The 6,018-nt window shown below is 52.9% G+C and overlaps 1 long non-coding RNA gene across 1 annotated transcript; it reads right to left on the bottom strand.

Annotated features, from left to right (window-relative positions):
* Positions 1–32: 32 nt before the first annotated feature.
* LOC136103183 (uncharacterized) lies at positions 33–6,007 on the bottom strand. Its single transcript, XR_010651572.2, has 6 exons — positions 4,104–6,007; positions 3,557–3,636; positions 2,459–3,245; positions 2,188–2,276; positions 1,026–1,268; positions 33–540 (listed from the first exon to the last, which is right to left on the bottom strand). It is a non-coding gene; the product is annotated as an uncharacterized lncRNA (long non-coding RNA).
* Positions 6,008–6,018: the final 11 nt, after the last annotated feature.

Raw genomic sequence — 6,018 nt, forward strand, 5'->3', positions numbered from 1 at the left:
CCCCTTGTCCCATATAGGACATGCCCCCCCACCACCATCCTGTTGTGTTTTTTAGGAGAGTCTTGTGATCGACCAGAGCGCTCCCCCCTTGACATCCTCTTCCCCTTTTTCTGGGTGACTTTTGAACCACTGGTGAACTCTCCCCCATCATCCTCTTGCCACATATATTGAGACTTGTTGATCCGCCAGAGCGCTTCCCCCACTGTCCTCTTGCCAGATTTACTGATACCTCTTGTCCTGTCAGAGCGCTCCCTCTCGCAGTCCTCTTTGTTCAGTTTGTAGGGTAGGAGGGGGGATCTCTGATTACAGAAAGGTCCCTTTGTTCTAGGAGACATTCCCTTGCTCCATGCTTCAGGTTGCCCATCTTCCCTCTCATTTTCAATATGCACGTCCATCACCTTCCTCCTCTTCTTTCTTGATCCCTCGACTCCCGGATGAACTCAAATCCTCTTTCTTGATCACTCTTTCTCGTAAGTTCACAACCTTACTTTCCTTTCTTGCTTTCGCCTTTGTGAGCTGCTCCACCCAAACCGAAATGCCCTGAAGACAGAAATAAATACACCCACCCCAGGCCCGTACAGTCACATAGGGGGTGAGTCCGGTCGCTGACGCATCCCCACATCCCACAGCAAGCCCACCTTGCCTTGGCCCCGGCCCCCCGCACAGGCCTTCCCACCAACCCAGCCCCTCCGTAGCAGCCCAGTTTCCCAGCATGCACCCCACAAAGACTTTCTTTGCCAGTCACCCCTGGCACTTACAGCAACACACCACATCAGCATCAAGAGCCCTGGGAGTGGAGAGCTGGCCAGGCCCTCACCCCGGCAGGATCCTCTTCCCCCTCCTTTACCTGCTGGCAGACAGACACCTCCCAAGGGATGACCACCCTGCTCCCTTAACTGCTCCCAAGTCCAAGAGCCCAGCCCCTGCTCACCACCCCCACCTCCCAAAACACAGCCAACAGCCCCTGCTCCCATTTTACCACTTTACCCCCGAGCACGGTTTCTAGGGGTGGGAGGGGGACGCACTTATCACAGATCGTTCCCTGTGCTTAAGGATACATTCTCCTTCTCGCTGGCTCAGGCTGCCCATCTTCCTCCTCACTCTTGACTCGTAGCTCCATCACCTTTCTCCTCTTTTGTCCCCTCCTGACTCACAGGTCCACCACTGTCATCTTCTTTCTTGACTCTGCTTGACTCACAGGTGCGCTCCAATCCTCTTTCGTGATCGCTCTTCTGTGTCAGTACACGGAAGACCGGGCACATGAGAAACTGCAAGAGTCAACAGCATGAGAACAAGCATTAGTGGAAAAATACAAGAACAAAGGACTGTATGCTATGTGATACATCAAGGACAGAGGAGTTGATACAGGATTGATGCATCAAGGACAGAGGGACAGCTTGTGATAGACAAAAAAGGTGTTTATGGCAGTGACTTTGGTGGGAACACAAAACACATCACTTATGTAATGACTAACTTAGCTAATCAACAAATGCTTGAGCAAGCATCATAGCGAGTATAAACGCAAGCCTGAATTTGTAATAAACATCTCTCATTGCACCTTAAAAGAGAGTCCGTACCGCATTCGCTACAAATGGCGCCCTGGAACAGGGACTTTCAGCGTGCCTATAAAGGCAGTAGCCGCTCTGGTAGCGAAGCCCAATCGAACCAGGAAACAGGACCGGGAACCAGGACAGTGCGCGCCCACCACCAACGAAAGGTGAGCGATTGGGAACCATGGGAGGGAAGTTATCCCTTAAGCAAAGACAAACCCTGGATGTCCTTCAACATGCGCTACAAATGCAAAATCAGGATGTATCAGGGGTCTGATTGGTGAGTTTATTACAATGGATTGCTAATCATGTGCTAGACTTTCCTACAACTGGTACATTTCAGTTGGAGACATGGCACAAAGATGAATGAGAATTATATGAACAGGTAACGGCTGGAGATAAAGCTGCTTGCAAATATTCATCTACTTGGGGAAAAATTATGACTACTAAGATACAGGATACAGGACTGATACATCAGGGGCAGAGGGACAGCTTACTATAGAAAAAAATGCGTATATGGCAGTTACATCGCTCATGTAATGTCTAACTTAGCTAAAGAGCAAATGCTTGAGCAAGCATCATAGCGAGTATAAATGCAAACCTGAGTTTGTAATAAATGTCTCTCATGGCACCTTACCGTGAGTCCACGCCAGATTCGCTACACTCTTCCTCATAGGTTCACCACCTTCCTCTCCTTCCTTGCTTTTCCTTTGCACGCTGCTCCACCTGAAGAGAAACACACAGAGGACTGAGCTACACCAGCCCAAGGGCACTACAATCAGACAGGGGCTGAGTCCGGGGGCTGACACCTCCCCACACCCCACAACGAGCCCACCTTGCCTTGGCCCCGGCCCCTCGCACATGCCTTAGAGATATCATAGCTCAGTACAAATCCCCACAGTCCTCACCTGCTGTTTGGTGCTTGCGGAGGGTCACACTCCCTGTGCCCCAGGGCACTGGCCCTACACGGCCAAGCTCGGCAGCGGGACTGTCTGGAGCTGCCGCTGGCTGGTTCTCCAGCTTTAGGGTCACCCGCAGAAGCCCGCTCTCCTCAGCTCTGCACACCCATCCAGTTGCGCCGCCCAGGCAAAGTCAGCTTCACCCTCTGCTCTACACCTCACCTGCAAACAACCAACTCTTCAACTGACAACTGTCCAAAACCCACCGACAAACTCTCCACACCTCAGCCTTTCGTTTGCAACTGCTGCCTCTAGTGCATCTCACAGACAAGCCTTCAAAATCCCCTCATCCTGCAATAACACTCCAGCACTGATCACCTGCGGGAACAACTACCACAATACCATGCAAACACCAACCAGTTCTGGCACGGAAATATCACTTTCTCCTCAAGATTCCACCCTACACCAACTGCTGACAAACACACGCTGTCCTCACCAAAGCCAAACGCTGCAACAACCAGCGACAATTCAAATTTGCGTGGGCGGTGCAAAATTGCAGGGGTGAGCTAACGCAGAGCTGGGCTTGAAAGCTGCAGAGTGTGCACCCTGTGGTATAACGTGGCGAGCTACTGCCATTCTGCCTTCTCCCTGGGAGAAGCGCGTGAGCAGAGGCTGCTTCAAGGCACGATGGGAACGGTTTGGTTCTCCGGGTCTCTCAGGGCGAGAGCGATAAATGTGATCTGTGTCGTGGCGCAGGAACTTCCCGTACACTTGCTCCTCCATTCGGTCTCGGGTGCTGCAAGAGAGGGAGCGAGAGATTCGGGGCAAGATTGACAACCTCGGCGTCCCCGTCCCAGCCACGGGTCACCCAAACCTGCAGACATCCCGGGAGGCCCCCTAAGATTTACACTCCCCTATGCCCCACCCTTGAAGCCTGGACATCGCCAGAACCATAGAGCAAGTATTTCTTGAGGAGGCACCCAAAGGGTCCGTGTTCTCTTTCAGGCAGATGCTAGCGCAAGATTGCAAATCATCTCACAGCTACCAGGAAGGTAAAAAATAACGTCTTGAAATGGGAAAGGAACAGGTATTGTTTCTCTTCATCACCTCCCTCATTGCCACGTTATCAAGGTCTCCCGCAATGTTCCACAGGAAACTTGAAGCTTGGAATTCCTGGTATTCTGAACCTGGGCAAGAAAGGAAGAAAAGCATGAGACTGATCATAAAGAGGGTGGCTGCTCGTAACATGGAAAGAGCAGTAACAAGGTAAAAAGATATCACTTTTCCCTAGAGAGCTCTCAAAGCTGCCTGTTAAGGACAAGAAAAACAAACTTGTGACGGACCATTACTTAAAATCCAAGGCCCAGGAAGCGATCTAATGTACACTGAAACGCGGGCCACGAGACAGTGGAAGTGCCACGAGCTGAGACTGAAGGGACAGAGGATGAATTTCCAAAGAAGTTTAGGTTTCGATGTCAAAACGGAAAATTCTACGTCATTAAAATATAATGCAAAAGTCAGTGTAAAATCAAGTAAGGCAACGACTCCAAATGAACTCCCAGGCGCTTCAGTCACTCAGCAGATCAAAAATGCGGATCATTTCTCACCTGCCCACCTCCCAAACCCCAGCCTATGTCCCCTGCTTCCAGCTTACCTGAGCCCAGATTAAAGGAGGATTTCAGAGGCCATGCCAAGTTCTGCTGCTCCTCGTTCGGGTTGCCAGTCTTCCTCCTCGCTCTGGAATTGCAGGTCAACCGCCTTCCTGTTCTTCTTTGATTGACGCTGAGCTGCCGCGTTACCCGCTGCCGTCTGAGCGGATCTCGGGGAGCCTCTGGAACCGCCAGAGCGCTCCCCCCACCAACATTCTCTTGCCTTGTTTTCGGGGTTCCTCTTCACCAGCTGAGGCGCCCTCCCACCCCCCGCCGCCCTCTTACCTTTTTCTAGAGGTCTCTTGAGCCACCAGCAAGCTCCCCCGCACCTTCCCTCAGCGATCTTGGCCCGCCAGAGGCCTGCCCCTCGTCAGCCTCCTCCCCTTTTCCTGGGTGCTGCTTGAACCACTGGTGGGCTCCCCTCCACCATCCTCTCGTCCTTTGTAGGGGAGTCTCGTGACTCACCAGAGCGCTCTCCGCCGTTGCCTTGCTGGGGTTATTGACACCGCTTGACTTGCCAGAGCGCTCCCCCTCGCAGTTCTCTTGTTGGATTTCTTGGGACCTTTTGAACCATTGGAACAACGGGAATGCTCCCCCCCACTGTGACCTTGCCTTTCTTCAGTGCGATCTTGACGTGCTGGAGCACTTCCCCGCGCCGTCCTCTTGCCTTGTACTGGGGAGTCTCTTGAATATCCACAGCACTCCCCCCTGCCATCCTTTACCAGATTTTTTGACACTTCTTGACATCTCCGAGTGCTCTCACTCACCCTTGTCTTGCCTATTTTCAGGGCGCTCCTGTCCCGCTGGATGCTCCTCCCTGCTGTCCTATTGCCAGATAGAGAATTCTCGACCTGTCCCAGCGCTACCCCACCGTCCTTCTGCCTTCTACCTGGGAAGTCACTTGAAGAACTGGAGCACTCCCCCCTGCTGTCCTCTTGCCTTTCTTCACTGAGATTTTGGCCTGCCAGAGCACTCCTCCCTGTTGTCCTCTCACTGGATTTCTTGGGACCTCTTGACCCACTGGGTTTCTCCTCCCGCTGTCCTTTTGCCTTTCTTTAGTACAATCTCAGCCTGCTGGAGCGCTCCCCCTCGCCGTCCTCCTGCTGGATTTCTTGGAACCTCTTGACCCCTTAGGGCGTTCCCCCTGCCACCCTCTTGTGTTTTCTGGGGGAGTCTTGTGACCAACCAGAGTGCTCCCCCCCACCATCTTCTTCCCCTTTTCCTGGGTGCTTCTTGATCCACCAGAGTGCTCTCAAAGCTGCCTGTTACCATCCTCTAACCATTCTCTTGCCTTTTTTTGGGGGAATCTTGTGACTCACCAGAGCGTTTTCCACCATTGTCTTGCTGGATTTCTTGACACCGCTTGACCTGTTGGAGCGCTCTCCCTCACAGTTCTCTTGCTGGATTTCTTGGGACCTCTTGAACCACTGGGGAGCTCCCACCTGCCACCTTCTTACCGCATTTATTGAGACTTCCTGATCTGCTGGATTGCTCTCCCCACCGGCCTTCCTCTTGCACTTTTTGGGGGAGTCTTCTTGACACGTCCGAGCGCTCTCCCTCACCCTTGTCTTGCCTCTAGTCAGGGCGCTCTTCTCCCCCTGGAACGCTCCTCCCCGCCATCCTATTGCCAGACTGAGAATTCTTGACCTGCCGCAGTCCTGCCCCGCCATGCTCCTGCCTTCTGCCTGGGAAGTCACTTGAAGAACTGGAGCGCTCTCCCCCGCTGTCCTCTTGCCTTTCCTCAGTGGGATTTTGGCCTGCTAAAGAGCTCCTCCCTGTCGTCCTCTTGCTGGATTTCTCGGTACCTCTTGACCCACTGGGTCTCTCCTCCTGCCGTCCTTTTGCCTTTCCTTAGTACATTCTTGGTCTGCTGGAGTGCTCCCCCCCACCACCCTCTTGCTGGATTTCTCGGGACCCCTT

Source organism: Patagioenas fasciata, chromosome 7 (genome assembly GCF_037038585.1).
Source record: "Patagioenas fasciata isolate bPatFas1 chromosome 7, bPatFas1.hap1, whole genome shotgun sequence".
In the NCBI taxonomy this organism is placed as follows: domain Eukaryota; kingdom Metazoa; phylum Chordata; class Aves; order Columbiformes; family Columbidae; genus Patagioenas; species Patagioenas fasciata.